Raw genomic sequence first — 17,874 nt, 5'->3', positions numbered from 1 at the left:
TTCCGTCCTAAGTGCAGGACCCTGCACTTATCCTTATTGAACCTCATCAGGTTTCTTTTGGCCCAATCCTCCAATTTGTCTAGGTCCCTCTGTATCCTATCTCTGCCCTCCAGTGTATCTACCACTCCTCCCAGTTTAGTATCATCCTCAAATTTGCTGAGAGCGCAATCCACACCATCCTCCAGATCATTTATGAAGATATTGAACAAAACCGGCCCCAGAACCGACCCCTGGGGCACTCCCCTTGACACCGGCTGCCAACTAGACATGGAGCCATTGATCACTACCCGTTGAGCCTGACAATCTAGCCAACTTTCTACCCACCTTATAGTACATTCATCCAGCCCATACTACTTTAACTTGCTGACAAGAATACTGTGGGAGACCGTGTCAAAAGCTTTGCTAAAGTCAAGAAACAATACATCCACTGCTTTCCCTTCATCCACAGAATCAGTAATCTCATCATAAAAGGCGATTAGATTAGTCAGGCATGACCTTCCCTTGGTGAATCCATGCTGACTGTTCCTGATCACTTTCCTCTCGTGTAAGAGCTTCACGATTGATTCCTTGAGGACCTGCTCCATGATTTTTCCGGGGACTGAGGTGAGGCTGACTGGCCTGTAGTTCCCAGGATCCTCCTTCTTCCCTTTTTTAAAGATTGGCACTACATTAGCCTTTTTCCAGTCATCCGGGACTTCCCCCGTTCGCCACGAGTTTTCAAAGATAATGGCCAAGGGCTCTGCAATCACATCCGCCAATTCCTTTAGCACTCTCGGATGCAACTCGTCCGGCCCCATGAACTTGTGCACGTCCAGCTTTTCTAAATAGTCCCTAACCACCTCTTTCTCCACGGAGGGCTGGCCATCTACTCCCCATGTTGCAATGCCCAGCGCAACAGTCTGGGAGCTGTCCTTGTTAGTGAAGACAGAGGCAAAAAAAGCATTGAGCACGTTAGCTTTTTCCACATCCTCTGTCACTAGGTTGCCTCCCTCATTCAGTAAGGGGCCCACACTTTCCTTGGCTTTCTTCTTGTTGCCAACATACCTGAAGAAACCCTTCTTGTTACTCTTGACATCTCTTGCTAGCTGCAGCTCCAGGTGCGATTTGGCCCTCCTGATTTCATTCCTACATGCCCGAGCAATATTTTTATACTCTTCCCTGGTCATATGTCCAACCTTCCACTTCTTGTAAGCTTCTTTTTTATGTTTAAAATCTGCTAGGATTTCACCATTAAGCCAAGCTGGTCGCCTGCCATATTTACTATTCTTTCGACTCATCGGGATGGTTTGTCCCTGTAACCTCAACAGGGATTCCTTGAAATACAGCCAGCTCTCCTGGACTCCTTTCCCCTTCATGTTAGTCCCCCAGGGGATCCTACCCATCCGCTCCCTGAGAGAGTCGAAGTCTGCTTTCCTGAAGTCCAGGGTCCGTATCCTGCTGCTTACCTTTCTTCCCTGTGTCAGGATCCTGAACTCGACCATCTCATGGTCACTGCCTCCCAGATTCCCATCCACTTTTGCTTCCCCCGCTAATTCTTCCCTGTTTGTGAGCAGCAGGTCAAGAAAAGCTCCCCCCCTAGTTGGCTCCTCTAGCACTTGCACCAGGAAATTGTCCCCTACGCTTTCCAAAAACTTCCTGGATTGTCTATGCACCGCTGTATTGCTCTCCCAGCAAATATCAGGAAAATTAAAGTCACCCATGAGAACCAGGGCGTGCGATCTAGTAGCTTCTGCGAGTTGCCGGAAGAAAGCCTCATCCACCTCATCCCCCGGTCCGGTGGTCTATAGCAGACTCCCACCACTACATCACTCTTGTTACTCACACTTCTAAACTTAATCCAGAGACACTCAGGTTTTTCCACAGTTTCGTACCGGAGCTCTGAGCCGTCATACTGCTCCCTTACATACAGTGCTACTCCCCCACCTTTTCTGCCCTGCCTGTCCTTCCTGCACAGTTTATAACTATCCATGACGGTACTCCAGTCATGTGAGTTATCCCACCAAGTCTCTGTTATTCCAATCACGTCATAATTCCCTGACATCACCAGGACCTCCAGTTCTCCCTGCTTGTTTCCAAGGCTTTGTGCATTCATATATAAGCACTTGAGATAACCTGCTGATCGCCCCTCATTCTCAGTATGAGGCAGGAGCCCTCCCCTCACAGACGTTCCTGCCTGTGCTTCCTCCCGGTATCCCATTTTCCCACTTACCTCAGGGCTTTGGTCTCCTTCCCCCGGTGAACCTAGTTTAAAGCCCTCCTCACTAGGTTAGCCAGCCTGCTGGCAAAGATGCTCTTCCCTCTCTTCGTAAGATGGAGCCCGTCTCTGCCCAGCACTCCTCCTTCATGGAACACCATCCCATGGTCAAAGAATCCAAAGCCTTCTCTCCGACACCACCTGCGTAGCCATTCGTTGACTTCCACGATTCGACGGTCCCTGCCCTGGCCTTTTCCTTCCACGGGGAGGATGGACGAGAACACCACTTGCACCTCCAACTCCTTTATCCTTCTTCCCAGAGCCACGTAGTCCGCAGTGATCCGCTCAAGGTCATTCTTGGCAGTATCATTGGTGCCCACGTGGAGAAGCAGGAAGGGGTAGCGATCCGAGGGCTTGATGAGTCTCGGCAGTCTCTCCGTCACATCACGAATCTTAGCCCCTGGCAAGCAGCAGACTTCTCGGTTTTCCCGGTCAGGGCGGCAGATAGATGACTCAGTCCCCCGGAGGAGAGAGTCCCCGACCACCACCACCACCCGCCTCCTTCTCTTGGGAGTGGTGGTCGTGGAACCCCCCATCTCAGGACAGTGCATCTCATGCCTTCCAACCAGCGGAGTCTCCTTCTGCTCCCTTCCCTCAGACATATCATCTGGTCCACTCTCCGCATTAGTACCTGTGGAGAGAACATGAAAGCGGTTAGTTACGTGTGTCCGTGTTGCTGAAGCCCGGACATTCCCCCTTCTTCTTCTGGAGGTCACATGTTGCCAAGCTTCTTCACTGGCCTCTTGGCTCTGCTGTGCAACCTGCTCTAAATCTTTAGAGCTTTGTGCCCGTAGAAGCATATCCTGACTTTTGTCCAGGAAATCCTCAGTTTCTCATATGCAACGCAGGGTCGTTATCTGTTGCTCCAGACCTTCAATCTTCTCTTCCAATATGGAGACCAGCTTGCACTTTGTACAGACAAAGTCGCTTCTATCCTGTGGAATATTTTCCTCTAACTTTGTTCTTGGGAAACAGCTGAACTGTTTTAGCTGAAACTTCTCAGAAGAATTCATCCTGAGGCAGACAGCCGGCGTGGGAAACGTCAGCCTAAATGGGTTTTAAGTTTGGCAATATTGTCAAGCAACTGAAAACAAGGTTAAATAATGGGAAATGTTGAGCTCTCTTAACCATAGGGGATGCTGTTTGTCTCACCTATACTATAGCAGTCTGATCAGAAAATGCACACTCAGCCATGAGTTTGGGAAAGCTTGGACTTGGGGCTGCACTGCAGTGGAGGCCTGCACACATTTAAAAAAAAAAAAAAGATTGCAATTGAAGACCTCTAAGAACCGGAACTCACTCAGCAGCAAGCATCAGAGAGTGAGCGAATAGATCTCTTCCAAATGGACTTGAAATGCTGAAATGGAAGTAGACAGGCCCCTGGAGAACTTTGAGGCGAGGCACCAGAAATACCCCAGTGGCTGCCATTGAATTTTGATGAGCCTCATGCATTACGGATGAAGGGGGTTACGTAAGAGCCTGTCGGCCGTTCACTCGAAGCCAACCCACCAAGTGCTGTGGGTGTCAATTTGTAGCATGTTCTGCTTTAGGGGCCCTCGCTGCAAATCGCTGTGGCACAGTCTCTCTCTGAACGTGCTGCTGTTCTCATTAAGGGCAAGGCTGCTACATTTTGTTTTGGCTTCGAGGCGTGGGGCTTCGGCACTAGCAGCAGCCTTGTCGCTTCTCAGTTTTAAAGCCTGGAAATGAAAAATGCATTTGCAATGAATATTTTAAGATGAATAATCCAGTGAACTCCCCTGTAGGTTTTAGCGAGGCAATCACTCCTACTATGAATTAACTTCCCATTGAATGGAAAGGAGTCATTTGAAGCTATGATCCACCTAGCCTCCTCTGACTTTCTGAACACATTTCACCTGAAATGAATTAGATAGCTAAGCACAGAGAGCCAGACTCTGTTTCTGAGCTCCTTTAAGTGAGATTTGATTGATTAACCCGTTACTAGATACTTAGATCTGACCAGAGTTGATGTGCGCATTACTGGCTGCAGTTTAATACAATGTCTAAGCAGAGCTCACTGGATGGATCATCGCTGACTTTCACGTCCAGGAATGGGATTGACTTACACATTTCGTTGGGGATTGGTCCTGCTTTGAGCAGAGGGTTGGACGAGATGACCTCCTGAGGTCCCTTCCAACCCTGATATTCTATGAATCTATGATTGAGCTACATAAGCTTGTTAGATTCAAAGCATCTTACATCTTTCTGTCTCTCTGCCTCAGGTGTCCATCCTGGTGTATTTCCATGTAGTCATTCCCTCTTGTACAGTAAGAACAAACAGATAACTACACACACAATGTGGGGAAAGCTGGCATAGTAGCTGGTATTGGCATGGCACCTTTCATCCAAGGGGTATCATTGCACCCACTACTGAAATAATCTGCCTCTCTTGCTACCACATAACACTTAAGACAGGACATGAGAAGAATGCAATTCCCAACTGGAGCTTCAGTGCAAACAGGCAGAACATAACTACCCTGTAACCCCAGAGCCAAGACCCTTGCTCTTGCAGGAACTGCTGTGTGATTAAAGCTGTGCAGTGTCATTACCCCCATTCCAGAGGTTGGGGGACAGAGAGGGAAAGTGACATGACAAAGGACAAACAGTGAGTCTGTGTCGGAGCTCTCAACAGTACCCAGGGATCCTGGCTCCCAGTCCTGTGCTCATCCGATGCCAAATTGAGCCCTGCCATAATATTCTAATCCAGCAAGTACTTAAGCATATGAAGTCAATAGGATTGCACCATGTGCTTAAAGTTAAGCATGTGCTTAAGTGCTTTGCTGGAACAGGGCTTGAGCAAATGCAACTGCCGTCGGCATCAGCCACTTACATCAGGGTTGCATCTGATCTCCTCCTCCTAATGTCCAATTTGATAGGCCAAAGCTGGTAATCTTATTGTTTGGTAGAGCCCTTCTGCCCATCTTCTGCTCCTCTAACAATCGTCGTCCTGGGTGAGCTCTTTCCGGGCCTGCTATGGCTGGTCTTTCTGACATGCAGTGACCCAAACTGAACACATTGCTCAAGGTAATGCTACCCTATCCATTTGCCCAGGGATGCTGTACTTTCTCAGCCGGTTAGTCGCTTCCCTGAAAACTCCCGCACATTGAGCTGATGTCTTCACTGAGCTCTCTGCGAGGACAGCTAGATCATTTTCCCAGAGAGGTTGGGACTAATTCAGAAATCATCAGCGTGTACAAATAGCCTAAATTGTTCCTTTCAGTTAATGTTACCCTATGTTCAGCTGAATCTGTCGCCATGCTTAGCCCCAATGGGTCTCCCATCTTGCTTGGGATCTCCAGGCACTATCGTAATACAAACGACAACTAATCATCAACTATAATGCTGATGCCCCTGGGTGGATTGTCGGCAGCGGGGCTCAAACCTGGACCCTCTGGATCTGAATGCACAAGCCTCTACTGCCTGAGCTAAAAGACCCTGCTCTGTTAGCCAAAGCTGTAGCAGGCTCATTAATCTCTGGTTGGTCTAGTCACCACCAGAGGGGGACAGAGCAGGCATGGCTTACACAAGGCGAGCCACTTCTGTGTTCTGAAGGAGCTTCTGGGCTTCCTCCCAATTCCGCGTCACTTCCTTGTTAGTCAATCCTCTTTTTTACCTCATTAGTGTAGGTACTGAACACCGTGTGCCAAGGTGGCTGGCCCTTTATGGGGAATGGAGCCTAGCCTCTCTGGTGGCTGATCAACTGCATCTCGGCTGAGACGGATCAAGGGATTGTAAAAGCCAGCAAGTGGCTCAGGTGAGGGAGAATTGCAGGAGGAAGATTGCTCCTGTGGCTGGCCTTGGAGCAGGGACAGAGACACGCAAGGGGACAGGTCTCTGGGCTCCTGCAGAAGACCTCAGGTCAATGGGGTGGGGGAGACTAAGTTTATATGTGGAGTTTACACTGAACTGTTTTACTGTGTCTGAAGAATAAGCTGTGCCCCGAAAGAAAGGGCTGAACAGAGTGCGAGCCCAGTGTCAGTCTTTCCTGGGCTGGGGAGCCAGGCCAGAAACCCTACCCACCATCATGTGTAGTTCAAGCCCCAGCATGCCCCAATATTAACCCCGTTCCACGTAGAGCCGCTTATTTCTCCTCTTTGTCTCCAGTCTCTTAACCAGTTTTTTACTCCCAGGACAGGTGCTCTAAAGGTACAAGCCCTGTTAATTGCGGGCGGGGGGTAGACTCATTCTAGACCTGCACGTAGCTCTCACTCCCCTGTAGGCACAAGAAATCTGCATTCTTCGCAGTATTGACCCACCCATCCCCTTTTGCCCTGAACTGCACAGCCCCTTCAGAGGGTCTTGGGCTCCATATATGGAGAGAGGGCCAGGGAAAGAGTCAGAAGAGGGATGGGGCAAAGGTGAGATGACGTTGCGACGGAATGGAAATGAGGTGTTGTGCTGGTCTTTGGGTAGCCCCCCTCCCCTCCCACCATGGGAGTGCATCTCAACCCTAGCCCCCAGTTGTGCCCCCCTCACTCGCGGTGAGTTGTGACGTACATCAATGTGGCAGGTGTGGGTGTAGTAAGGTACTATTCAATGTGAGTTATGATAATACCTACTTTTTACATAGCACTGTTCAGCCACAGATCTCAAAGCAGTATACAAAGGAGGTCAGTATTGTTATCCCCATCTTACAGCTGGGGAAACTGAAGCACGGAGAGGGGAAGTGACTTGCCCAAGGCCACCCAACAGGCCAGTGGCAGAACTGGGACTAAAACCCAGATCACCCGAGTCCCAGCCAAGTGCTTGTTCCTCTTTAGGGCCCAATCTTACTCCCACTGAACAGCAGGGCAATAGCCTGGTCATTCCTAGTTCTGTGGGGAGAATATATTTGGTATTCTGTTTGTTTCCCTTGAGCACGAAGCAGACTGACTTCTCTGGGTTTGTGTCCTTTACGTCTGTTCATCTATTGCAGCAATCTACCTTACACCTGCCACAGTCGGTGGCCACGCAGAAGGATGATGTATCTCCATTCTGGTTTTCCAAAAAGACTAGAGATTATCTGAAGCAGTCACATGAGCAGCCGGCTATTTCACAGGCTGGGATTTGAGGGGACTGACACATTTGATTATAAAGGAACAATGATCGATGAGCCATACACAATGGCTGGAAGCAAGCGTAGATTGATGATAGGGATGAAGGCTGATCCAAATTGATCAAGGAGTCAAACTAGACTTGGAAGCATCATTCCTGAGCTCGATAGCCATCTAAATAAATAAATAGGAAAGCACAAGGAGGAAGGCAAAGAAGAGAGTGTGTGCTGAGCCACTTGTGTGGCTGGCAAAGGAAGGGTGTGGGGCTCACACATAAATCATGATTACAGAGGAACCTCAGAGTTACGAACACCAGAGTCATGAACTGACCAGTCAACCACACACCTCATTTGGAAGTGGACTTCCACAATCAGGCAGCAGCAGAGACGAAAAAAAAAAAAAAAAAAGCAAATACAGTACAGTGCTGTGTTAAACGTAAACTACCAAAATAAAAGGGAAAGTAGCATTTTTCTTCTGCATACTAAAGTTTCAAAGCTATATTAACTCAATGTTCCGTTGTAAACAGGTAGTGATAGATGGCTCCATGTCTAGTTGGCAGCCAGTATCAAGCGGAGTGCCCCAAGGGTCGGTCCTGGGGCTGGTTTTGTTCAATATTTTCACTAATGATCTGGAAGATGGCGTGGATTGCACCCTCAGCAAGTTTGCAGATGACACTAAACTGGGAGGAGTGGTAGATACGCTGGATAAAGAGGGACCTAGACAAATTAGAGGATTGGGCCAAAAGAAATCTGATGAGGTTCAACAAGGACAAGTGCAGAGTCCTGCACTTAGGACAGAAGAATCCCATGCACTGCTACAGACTAGGGACCGAGTGGCTAGGCAGCAGTTCTGCAGAAAAGGACCTAGGGGTTACAGTGGATGAGAAGCTGGATATGAGTCAACAGTGTGCCTTTATTGCCAAGAAAGCTAACGACATTTTGGGCTGTATAAGTAGGAGCATTGCCAGCAGATCAAGGGACATGATCATTCCCCTCTATTTGGCGTTGGTGAGGCCTCATCTGGAGTACTGTGTCCAGTTCTGGGCCCCACATTACAAGAAGGATGTGGAAAAATAGGAGAGAGTCCAGCGGAGGGCAACAAAAATGATTAGGGGGCTGGAGCACATGACTTATGAGGAGAGGCTGAGGGAATTGGGATTATTTAGTCTGCGGAAGAGAAGAATGAGGGGGGATTTGACAGTTGCTTTCAACTACCTGAAAGGGGGTTCCACAGAGGATGGATCTAGACCGTCCTCAGTGGTAGTAGATGACAGAACAAGGAGTAATGGTCTCAAGTTGCGGTGGGGGAGGTTTAGGGTGGATATTAGGAAAAACTTTTTCACTAGGAGGGTGGTGAAGCACTGGAATGCGTTACCTAGGGAGGTGGTGGAATCTCCTTCCTTTGAGGTTTTTAAGGTCAGGCTTGACAAAGCCCTGGCTGGGATGATTTAGTTGGGGATTGGTCCTGCTTTGAGCAGGGGGTTGGACTAGATGACCTCCTGAGGTCCCTTCCAACCCTGATATTCTATGATTGATTTTCCTATGATTCCCTCAAGGCTACAGTCAGGGGGATGGTTAGAAAGAATAATTCTGGTCTCAGTTCTGTTGTAGACCTTCACGGGATCCCAGAACCTGTGGTACATTACGTTACTGGGGAGGGAAGCCCACCTCAGAAAACCACTTTAACACACTGGTGGGAGCAGAGTGTAGTGATCAGACGAGGGACTGTAATCATTTGGGAAATTATTAGAGAGAGTCCAGAGGGGAGCAAAAAAACAATAAAAACGAAAGTTGAGAAAACCTGACCTATGAGGAAAGGTTAAAAAATGGCATATTTAGTCTTGAGACAAGAAGAATATGGAGAGACCTGATAATAGTCTTCAAGTATGTTAGGGACTGTTATGAAGAGGATGGGGATAGATTGTTCTCTGTGTCCATGGAAGGTAGGAGAAGTAAACAGCTTCATCTGCAGCAAGGGTGTTTTAGTTTGGATATTAGGAAAAACTTTCTAGCTATATGCGTAGTTAAACTCTGGAACAGGCTTCCAAGGCAAGTTGTGGAATCCCTGTCATTGGAGGTGTCAAGGTTCCTCCCCCACTCTGAACTCTAGGGTACAGATGTGGGGACCTGCATGAAAACCTCCTAAGCTTACTTTTACCAGCTTGGGTTAAAACTTCCCCAAGGTACAAATTAATTTTATCCTTTGTCCTTGGAATATCCACTGCCACCACCAAACTCTAACTGGGTTTACTGGGAAACGCAGTTTGGACACTTCTTTCCCCCCAAAATCCTCCCAACCCTTGCACCCCACTTCCTGGGAAAGGTTTGGTAAAAAGCCTCACCAATTTGCATAGGTGACCACAGACCCAAACCCTTGGATCTGAGAACAATGAAAAAGCATTCAGTTTTCTTACAAGAAGACTTTTAATAGAAATAGAAGTAAATAGGAATAAAGGAATCACCCCTGTAAAATCAGGATGGTAGGTACCTTACAGGGTAATTAGATTCAAAACATAGAGAATCCCTCTAGGCAAAACCTTAAGTTACAAAAAAGACACACAGAGAGAAATAGTCGTTCTATTCAGCACAATTCTTTTCTCAGCCATTTAAAGAAATCATAATCTAACGCATATCTAGCTGGATTACTTACTAAAAGTTCTAAGACTCCATTCCTGTTCTATCCCTGGCAAAGCAGCATACCAACAGACACACAGACCCTTTTGTTTCTCTCCCTCTTCCCAGCTTTTGAAAGTATCTTGTCTTCTCATTGGTCATTTTGGTCAGATGCCAGCGAGGTTACCTTTAGCTTCTTAACCCTTTACAGGTGAGAGGATTTTTCCTCTGGCCTGGAGGGATTTTAAAGGGGTTTACCCTTCCCTTTATATTTATGACAGGAGGTTTTTAAGAACAAGTTGGACAAACACCGGTCAGGGATGGTCTAGGTTTACTTGGTCCTGCCTCAGCACAAGAGGCTGGACTTGATGACCTCTCAAACTTCCTTCCAGCCCTACATTTCTGTGACGAAGCAGTTGTGGGGCTGTGTGTGCATGAGACAGGAGAGAAGGGGAATATGACTAAGGCCATGTCTACACTACCAATTTGTGTCGACAAAAGTGACATAATAAAAATTGCAATTTCCTGTTCACGCTTGCTCCCTCTGTCAGCAGATCTGATTCACAGTGGGGGCACCATCATCAACAGTCTGAGCAATGCACTGTGAGTACCTATATCACAGTCCTTCTGTTGCTAGGTGTTGCGGGATGACGGAGTGGATCACACCGCATCTTGGGACAGTGCTAAATGTCCCATGATGCATTGCTTCCTGCCCCAGCACTCCCTGGGCTTCCAGCTTTCTTTTGTGGCATTTTTTCAATGGCCCTCCTTTGCTGTGCACCCCGGAATTTTTGTGGGAAGGGATGGATCCCTCACTGATCTCCTATGCTCTGTTAACTGTCATGAAGACATTGTGGATGGCAGTGCAGTTAATCATGAAGTTCCTAACTGAAGACGACACGCATGCACCCAACATTCTGCATGACATGGATAGGAGGAACTTTAGATTGTTTTTGGATTTCATGGAGCAGCTATATAAGGTAGACCATCACTTTTGGGCTCGTGAAACAAGCACTAAATGGTGGGATCATATCGTCACGCAGGTGTGGGATGATGAGCAGTGGCTACAGAACTTTCGGATGCGGAAAGCCACCTTCCTGGAACTGTGGGAGGCGCTCACCCCAGACTTGCAGCACAAGGACACCAGAATGAAAGCTGCCCCCTTGGTAGAGAAGCATGTGGCAATTGCTATGTGGAAGCTTGCAACTCCAGACTGCTACCAGTCGGTCGCGAATCAATTTGGAGTGGGGAAATCAACCATAGGGGCTGAGTTAATGCAAGTGTGCAGGGCCATAAATCGTATCCTGCTGTGAAGGACCATGAATCTGGGAAATGTGCTTGAAATAGTGGACAGCTTTGCAGAAATGGATTTCCCTAACTCTGGAGGGGGCGATAGATGGCACACACATTCCAATTTTGGCACCAGACCACCTTGCGACAGAATACATTAGTAGGAAGGGGATTTCTCCATGGTGTTGCAGGTGCTTGTGGATCATCATGGATGTTTCACTGACATCAACGTGGGGTGGTCTCGGAAGGTGCATGACGCATTCATCTTCAGGACCACCGGCCTCTATAGAAAGTTGCAAGCAGGGACTTTCTTTCCTAAACACAAGATTACAGTCGGGGTGTTGAAATGCCCATAGTGATCCTTGGGGACCCTGTATACCCCTACAGCCGTGGCTCATGAGACCTTACACGGGACACCTGGGCAGCAGTAAGGAGTGGTTCAACAACAGGCTCAGTAGGTGCCGGATGACAGTCTAATGTTTGGCAGATTAAAGGTGCGCTGGTGATGCCTTTATGGCAGGTTGGACCTCACTGAGGATAATATTCCTATGGTCATAGCTGCGTGCTGTACGTTGCATAATCTCTGTGAAGCTAAGGGTGAAAGGTTTGCTCAGGGGTGGAGTGCTGAGGCAGACCGCTTGGCCGCTGATTTTGAGCAGCCAGATACCAGGATTGTCAGAGGAGCCCAGAGGGGAGCTATTCGAGCCAGGGAGGCTTTGAGGCAGCAGTTTGAAGCAATTCAGACGCAGATATATGTTACTGAAGGTCACTGTCAATGTTACATGCATGTAGTTTTCCTAGGGGGCAATGGTGACATTTGGGACCTTATATTCCTGTAATAAAGTGATTAAAATGCCTTTGCACGTATTGATAGTGCCTGTAATCTCGCCATGTAGAAAAAAAATCAAGACGATTTACCATTATAAAAGTTTGCTTTTATTGCACAAGAAACAGCACAAACAAACATACAGTTGCTTGGTGAGAAAGGAGGAACCAGGGAAGGGCAGATTCTCACAGCTGTGTGTAGGTCCAGCTATCATTGTGAAATTTGTCCGAGGGGGTGGAGTGAAGGGGAAACCGAGGAGTCCTGGAAGGTGGGAAGGAACGTGCAGACGGAGTTTGGGAGGAGAGCAGGGAAAAGGGTTCTGAATGTGCTGCAGTGGAGGTTGATCACTGATCAGCTGATTCTGCATCATTATTAAGGACTTTAGCATCTGCGTTTGCTCCTCCATTACTTTAAGCATCCGCTCAGTAGCATCCCTAACAAACATGTGATTCTCTTTTCTGTCCTGCCTTTCGGCTTCTCAGCATTCCTTTCCTTCTCTTTTTTCTGCATTGGAGCACTGCAGGACCTCCTGGAACTTGTCGACTTTGCTGCATCTTGGGCACTTTCTTATCTGGAGGAGATGCTCGGCCAGGGTGCGTGTGGTGTTCCTGAAGGCCACATCTGGTGAAGCACAGGGGACAATGCACAGAAGCAGGATTGTTAAATTGACGCACAGCATTGAAACATTTCTTTTGCAACATTGCCATCACTTTCTTGCTGACCCTAGCCAGGCACCCATCTCTGTGAACACCCAAAGCATGGTGAGTGTTGGCAGGGGATGGTGGTGGTGCTTCACATGGGTAAAAGAGCACACGCTCTTTGCAAGGGTTGTGGTGCAGCATTCTAGGGAACAAATTCTAAAATTCTCCCACACTTTTCCACAGGTGGGGGTCATTCTAGCAGACATCTCACTACTGAGGGTAAGGGGGGAAATGAGGCTACATCGACTCCATGCTTGTGGCTTCCGCCCTGCTCCCAGTGCTGCTCACCTGTGTGCCACTTTGATCTCTGCAGAAGTGATTGCCGAATGGCGTGGAAAGTTTTCTACAATGGGGGAAGGAACAAAGCTGCTCTGCCACACAACCTTCAGCAGCGGATTACCGAGTACCTCCAGGAACCTTTCCTGGAGATCTCTCTGGAGGATTCCCATGAGATCTCGGCATGCATCAACACCCTGTTGCACCGTACTGATTAGCTAAACAGGGAAATGTCCGGCTCACAGAAACACACAGCCTCCCACATTTCTATGCCCTGAACCTATCTCAGCACTACACAAGTCACAGACACTTACCAGGCTTCTCATCTCCTGCTTCTTGCTCCCCGGAGAGTGACTGCTGAGACTGGCGAGCCACCTCTTAAGTGCGGAACAGTTCCTGGCTGCCTGCCCGTCCTACCGGGTGACTCTGCTGGGAGCTGCACATCGTCATCTAACTCCACCTCTTCATCTAAAACTTCTTCCTCTGGGCTAGGTCTTCTTTCCGTCACCTCTGTGCCCTCCGAAGTATCCACAGGACTGTTCGTGATGGAGCTGGGGTCGCCACCGAGGATAGCATCCAGCTCCTTGTAGAACCGGCAAGTCTTAAGTGAAGCGCCAGAGCGACGGTTTGCCTCCCTCGCCTTATGGTACGCCGGCCTCAGCTCCTTTATCTTTGCTCTGCACTGCAGTGTGTCCCGATCATAGCCCTTTTCACACAAGCCTCGAGAAATCTGCCCGTTGGTATCCCAATTCCTACAGCTCAAGCGCAGCTGGGACTGCACAGCCTCCTCTCCCCATATACTGAGAAGATCCAACAGCTCTGCAGTGGTCCAAGAGGAAGAGCGTTTGCTGCGATAACCCACCATGGTCACCTGGGAAGATGCGATGAGACCTCTCCATGCTGAGTCAGGAGGAAATGGAATTTCAAACATTCCTGGGGCTTCTAATGGGGAGGGTCAGATGGTTGTTTACCTGGCTGCAGGGCAGTGGAGTTCAAACTGCTGACCAGAGCAGTCAGGAACAGCATTGTGGGATACCTCCTGGAGGCCATTAAAGCGATGAAATGAAGCGTGGTGTCTACACTTGCACTTTGTCAAGAAAAATGTAGAGGAAAAAGATGTAAATCTCTCTTGAGGTTGGATGTATTTTGTCGCCAAAACCAAGCATTTTCCCCAACAAGAGTCGCCTTGCATTGTATACGCACTCACTGTTTGGGTCGACAAATGACAGTTTTGGCGACAAAACTTGGTAGTGTAGACAAGGCCTTAGTTAAGTTTCTGGAATAGTAGGCAGCTTAATCCAATGGCTAGAAAATTGGACTGGGAATCTGGAAACTCGGTGTCTGTTCCTAGTTCTGCCCTTTAATCCAGGAGACAAAGGTATAACAAGCTCCAGTGACTGGATATTGAAGTTAGAAACATTCAAGCTGAAATACGATGCAGGTCTTTTAACAGTAAGGGTAATTGGCCAGTGAACCAACACATCAAGTGTTATGGTGTTGTCAAGGTTCCTCCCCCACTCTGAACTCTAGGGTACAGATGTGGGGACCTGCATGAAAACCTCCTAAGCTTACTTTTACCAGCTTGGGTTAAAACTTCCCCAAGGTACAAATTAATTTTATCCTTTGTCCTTGGAATATCCACTGCCACCACCAAACTCTAACTGGGTTTACTGGGAAACGCAGTTTGGACACTTCTTTCCCCCCAAAATCCTCCCAACCCTTGCACCCCACTTCCTGGGAAAGGTTTGGTAAAAATCCTCACCAATTTGCATAGGTGACCACAGACCCAAACCCTTGGATCTGAGAACAATGAAAAAGCATTCAGTTGTCTTACAAGAAGACTTTTAATAGAAATAGAAGTAAAGGAATCACCCCTGTAAAATCAGGATGGTAGATACCTTACAGGGTAATTAGATTCAAAACATAGAGAATCCCTCTAGGCAAAACCTTAAGTTACAAAAAAGACACACAGACAGAAATAGTCATTCTATTCAGCACAGTTCTTTTCTCAGCCATTTAAAGAAATCATACCTAGCTAGATTACTTACTAAAAGTTCTAAGACTCCATTTTTGTTCTATCCCTGGCAAAAGCAGCATATAGACAGACAGAGACCCTTTGTTTCTCTCCCTCCTCCCAGCTTTTGAAAGTATCTTGTCTCCTCATTTGGTCATTTTGATCAGGTGCCAGCGAGGTTACCTTTAGCTTCTTAACCCTTTACAGGTGAGAGGATTTTTCCTCTGGCCAGGAGGGATTTTAAAGGGGTTTACCCTTCCCTTTATATTTATGACAGTGTATTCTCCACTTGAAGCTTTCAAATCAAAATTAGATGCCTTTCTAAATGAGATGTTCAAGTTCAACCACAAGATATTGGACTCAAAACAGGAATTACTGGGTGAAATTCTCTGGCCTGGGTTAAACAGGAGGTCAGACTAATGGTTATGATGGTCCCTTCTGGCCTTTAAAAGTATGAATCTATTAAGATTCCTGAGTTTTCTTCCTTGCTTTGCCACTGGGAAGTGTGTGACACCTTGGGCTAGTCACTTAACTGCCCTGTAACTCAGTATACACATTAATAAAGTGGCTGCAGATTAATCCCTAGCTCAGCAGAGTATAAACATGTGAAATAGCCTCCCAAAAGAAATGGTGGAATCCCTGCCACTTAGGGTATTTAAAACTACACTGGGAAAAACCACTAGGATATATTTCCACAGGGAACAATCCTGTGTTTGTTGGAAGAGCGCCTAGATGAACTCACAGATCGTCTGCATTTCTAATTTCTATCACTTCGTAAGAATAAGGAATGATGCTTCCCATTTCTTTTTAGCCAAGGAGAAAGGAGGACAAATTCATTTTATTTGCGAACTTTATCAACCGGCGTGTGGGCGACATGGTGTTCAGAGTTTAATTCAGATACTGAAGGGCTCTTCTGAATAACAGAGAAGCTGCAATAGGATCCTAAACTCGTATGCCAGCAAGGGAGGCCTGAGGATGAAGGATCAGCTGTCCTGGAGTTAATGAGTAGGAAACCAAGCTAACCATAGGGGAGAGGACGTATCTTGCCATGAAATGTGTTTGCCCAGTGGTCGTTCCCTTACTGTGGAAACGCTTGGCTGGAAAGGCAGATTACGGCCTCTTGCTTGCAGCAGAAGGTTCATCATCTGTCTGGTGGGCGGCAGCAAACCCAGTGTGTTTGCTCCTAGGTGGCAAAACTGCCATGGGTAAAGACTAAAAATAAAGGCAAGAGGTTCTGGCTTTTCACACTTGAGTGCGGGGGCTGGAATGCCATCAGGGGAGAGAGCAACTTGCTTTTCAGAACACTAAGAACACTTCCTTTCTCCTGGTAGGGCAGTGGTGACTCCCAGATCTACCTCTCTACTCCAGACCTGTCTCCTGTCCAAACTAAAACCTCTGCCTGTCTCTCTGACATAGAATCATAGAAAACTAGGACTGGAAGGGACCTCAATAGGTCATCTACTAGTTCCCTGCACTGAGACAGGACTAAGTATTATTTAGACCATCCCTGACAGGTGTTTGTCTATCCTGCTCTTTAAAATCTCCAGTGACGGAGATTCCACAATCTCCCTAAGTAATTTATTCCAGTGTTTAACCACCCTCATGGCTAGGAAGTTCTTCCTCATGTCTAACCTAAATCTCCCTTGTTGCAATTTAAACCCATTGCTGCTTGTCCTGTACTCGTGGTTAAGGTGACCAATTGATCACCCTCCCTTTTATAACAATCTTTTGTGCACTTGAACTTGTTATTGTGTCCCCCCTCAGACTTCTCTTCTTTGCAGTAAACTAACCTAATTTTTTTCAATCTTCCCTCATAGGTCATGTTTTCTAGACCTTTAATCATTTTTGTTGCTCTTCTCTGGACTTTCTCCAATTTGTCCACATCTTTCCTGAGGTGTGGTGCCCAGAACAGGACAAAACACTCCAGCTGAGGTTTTATCAGTGCTGAGTAGAGAGGAAGAATTACTTCTTGTGTCTTGCTTACAACACTCCTGCTAATACATCCCAGATTGATGTCTGCTTTTTTTGCAACAGTGTTACACTGTTGGCTCATATTTAGTGTGTGATCCACTAGGACCCCACGGTACATTATTCAGCCAGTAGATGTCTCTCTGTGCTGCATACAGTTCCACACTGGGTGTGGTCCCTGGTAAACAAGGGAGACAAAGCTGGGACCCACTCTGTGTGGAAGCCTGTTTTATTTGTGTCTATAATAAATGTCTGCTGTTTAACAAGATTTGTGAACCCATAGATAAGGACAGAGGCACCGTTCCATCTGTGCATCTTGAGCAACGATAAGTAGCAGTTGGAAGAGAATTATTATTTGCTTTGCAGAACAGACTGTGTTGATGCATAGCAAAGACAACGCCTTCCCCAAAGAGTGTATCATCTTGGTGTAGAGAAAACCATTAGAGGGATAATAATAAAAACAATCGCGTGAAAGATAACTGGTCAAACTGCTGCAGGAGTTAACTAAACAAAGAAAAGGATGGCAGTGTAGAGGGAGCAGGTGTGTGAAATCTGTTCAAGAATGACAATAGAAAGGTGAAAGAAGGTCCCCCCATCCCCATGTGTTAAAGCGATTTTAGAAGCTAATTATCTTTGTGCTTGGCATGACGCAGGAAAGACATTCTAGGTCTTCAAAAATTTGGTAGATAATTAAAACTCATCCTTTGTCTTGGCCATTGGAGGTCTGAATACTCCAGGAAGTCAATTAAAAGAGAGGGTTGTGGGGGGGTGTCAACGGCTGTGAGGAAGTTTACAAATAAAAGTCAGTGAATGACTTTTTTTCAAATTGCTGTGCACCATCAGCCTGAGTGATAGAGAAGATAATTAAGCAATTGATTGCTA

At 47.1% G+C, this 17,874-nt stretch overlaps 1 long non-coding RNA gene across 1 annotated transcript in view; it reads left to right on the top strand.

Moving 5' to 3' along the window:
• The window catches only part of LOC141986018 (uncharacterized), a 120,695-nt gene that overhangs the window by 62,482 nt on the left and 40,339 nt on the right, over positions 1–17,874 (top strand). The window lies entirely within an intron of this gene.

Source organism: Natator depressus, chromosome 4 (assembly GCF_965152275.1).
Source record: "Natator depressus isolate rNatDep1 chromosome 4, rNatDep2.hap1, whole genome shotgun sequence".
Lineage (NCBI taxonomy): Eukaryota > Metazoa > Chordata > Testudines > Cheloniidae > Natator > Natator depressus.
Note: the sequence above shows the minus strand (reverse complement) of the source record. Positions and strands in the feature narration are given on the sequence as shown.